Below are 3,347 nucleotides of genomic sequence, written 5' to 3' on the forward strand. Positions count from 1 at the left end.
ATGACCCATCTGAAAATTGTGAAAATGGCCCAAATGTGGTCTTCAAGAGTGGCTTAGGATAAATCCCTATTATTCCAATTCTTTTCCTTCTTTAAAATAAATCTTATTGTCCTAATTAATTTCTGAAATGCATACGCATATAAATTATATTAAGTAACTTAATATACATATTTAAATTTAAAGAAAACATGAATTTATAATTTGGAAATAGAGTAGTAAAACGTTTAATTATTTATAATAGTGATAATTAGAGTTTAAAGAGAAAAAATATGTATACCGATATTCAAATTTTTTTAGGCTAAACATAATAATGTGGCTAGGCAGGGCCAACCCGATCCCCTAAAAGCGAGCTCCTATCGATTTAGAGCTTGAAAAAGATGGGCTCACTCTTAGGAGGCAGCATTGAGGGTAAAAGAATTATGTTCTGCTTAGCCCCCTGCTCGTTGTGGAATTTTTCCCGATTTGATGGGTTGTGCCGGACTAATTTTTAAATTTGTTTTCTAAATTACTAAAATTGACATTGAGATAAGTTATGAGATGACATTTTAATAAGAAACTCTATGTTTTTGAATAAAAAATAATAGATTGAAACATTAAAATCTTGTGCGAATTTGGGAAAAAATGTAATTTGAATAGGAAAATGACCGTTTTCTCAACATGATCAATTTGTCCATCTATATCTTGAAAAATACATGAAATTGAAAAAAATTGCGTAAATCAGACGAATTAAAACAAAGTTATGATCATTTTAAGTTTCAACCATTTACAACTAGTTTTATTTCTATTGCTAATTAACTTTTTGTCTATTGGAGTTATGATTTAAAATTATTAGATTAGATTTGGCTGCAGTAAATATTGTCAAAAAAAAATATTATAATTAACCAGGCTAGTGTAGCGATGGGCCAAGATCCATACATGCACCTAAGTTGGTTTACTAGGTCCAGGACTTCGTTCGGCCTAGCCCTCGCCCCTGTTCCTTCTAATTCCCACCCCCGTCCGACCATTCCAGTTTGGGTTTTAACCAGGCTAACCCAGCAATTTGACATGCTTACTCAAGGCAATCAGACTCCTTCTTTTTCTTTTCTTTTTAAAGAAATTTAATATTTATGTGTCTTCATATGCCCTTTTATGCTTTTATAAAATCGATTTGGATGTAATTAATAACGGAATAAGCACGTGTCATCTTTCCATTACTCACTGCTAGGAAAACAATGAACTCTCTAGAAATCACATGAACTGTTCGTGAAATTCCGATGTTCTCCAAAGCTGGTGACATTGTTAATACCTTATCATGAAGATTGAATTTTGAAACTCATGCAAAATGGCTTTGAGAAGACGAACTCTAAACAATTTCCACAAATGCCTTCTTTCTTTAGAAGAAAAGATGACAAATATGATTACAAGTCCAATGTGAAGTGAATTGGTATAGGGGTGCCCTAAACATAAAAATGAGAAAGAAAAATATAATATCAAAATATAAAGCTTGAGAAGATCTCTTTATGTTGTTGCAATCACTCCATCAATATGTATCTAGTAAAGAACACAAGAAAATACAACTCTCGACTCACTGAATTCTAAAAGCACACATCTTAATAATACCTTTTTTCGTGGTGCTTCCCATATCATCATTAAGTTAAAAGTAAGTGACATTCAATTTAGCGTATTTCCTATATTCATCTCATGGTATATTATGGGAATTAGCTTTTTAGGGAAGCCACGCTACATCCAATGAGTGATAGGCTAATGATGTCATAACACCATTCGGAAATCAGTACACTAGGATACTTCCAACTAGGTAGCATTGATCCAAGAACAAGAATTGGTTTCCGTTCCCAAAACTGGATAAGTGCATGGGCGGCCCACACAGAAGGTGTAGCTGGAAGTTACACAATTAATCCAATGAGGATGAGCCATATGCTGATGTACCCGCAAAAGTTGTTCGCGGTTCAGTGCTCTTAAGTGAACTTCTCTGGCGAATCTAATCATGAAGCTCTCAATTCCAGTAGTGCCACTTGAATCATAATTAAAAATATGTAAGCGTTTAGTAAAGCTTCAAATGAATAATGCTAATGACATAACACAATACAACCAGATATTTCATATTATTTTGAGAGGAAATTATAGATGCACACATGTTTTAACAATATATATGGGGTTTTTTTTAAAAAATACTAATTGATACGGGATGCACGTATGATGCACGAGATGAACGTTTGACATACACAACCCCTCAGAAATACATAACGAGGCCTCATATGAATAGCCAATTGATTGAAGGAAAAAAAGCCCGAAGAATAAGATTGAGTCTAACCCCAATGTTGAACACAAAAAGTTGTGAATGTAACAACTTCTTCTTGTTTTTATTTTCTTTCATATCCATCAACAATTGCAGCTCTGCTTCTATCTCATATTACTGACGGAGGGAGTATCATAAAAGCGGAGTCAGTTGGAGTTGATTTGGATCACCTTTTAAAGCAAAAACATGTTATTGAAATTTTTACGCAACAAAGTTATGATGATCGTTAGAATTCTGGACACAAAATCTTGAGGAATCATAGGATTTCAGCCACGAATGGTGAAAAGATCCTAACTGTTCATAATGATTTGTGTCTAAAAAATTCTGACAATTGCTATAACTTGTTGTTAAGGCAAATCTCATGACTGAAATCCTAACTTGGTCAGCTTTGACTTCGTTTTTAGAAATTAAAGGAAACAAAAATATCTAGAAATGTCTTGTTAGAATATTTTTCTAACTTGGTACTTGGACTTTGTTATCATTTCCTAGTTCATTTGCTTGTCAAGTTCAACTAAATGTTTAGGAAGAAGAAATCTTCTTTAAATCCCCCTGATACATATGTAGGAGCAGCTAAACGAAATTATCCAAAAAACAAGACAAAAAAACCTTCATATTTAGAACAATCATCATATATACAAACAGTGTTAGTTCTTCTCCCCTTGAAGTAAAAATAAAATAAAGCTAGCTGAAATCAGAACAACAAGAGAAAGTATGTCTGATGACTTTATGATACCACATAAACAAGAATAGTATGTCTGATGACTTCATTTTAATAGGAATCTTTATACAAATAGTTGGCCGAATTCACTATTTATATTTGTTGATCAGTACACAGATTATATACTAATTATACACATATTATACCTATATATTATACATCTTTGAACTAATATCTGCCGACTATTTCAAGCTTAAGGCATTGTGTGAGCAAGCTATAAGGTCAATTCTCGTATATTCCATCCTTTCTAGCTATTTTGCTACTTCAATTATTTATCATTACCCATTTGATTATTTTTGAAGAGGTTACTTGTTCCTTTTTAAGAGTGATGAT

This window comes from Lycium barbarum, chromosome 10, assembly GCF_019175385.1.
Source record: "Lycium barbarum isolate Lr01 chromosome 10, ASM1917538v2, whole genome shotgun sequence".
In the NCBI taxonomy this organism is placed as follows: Eukaryota; Viridiplantae; Streptophyta; class Magnoliopsida; order Solanales; family Solanaceae; genus Lycium; species Lycium barbarum.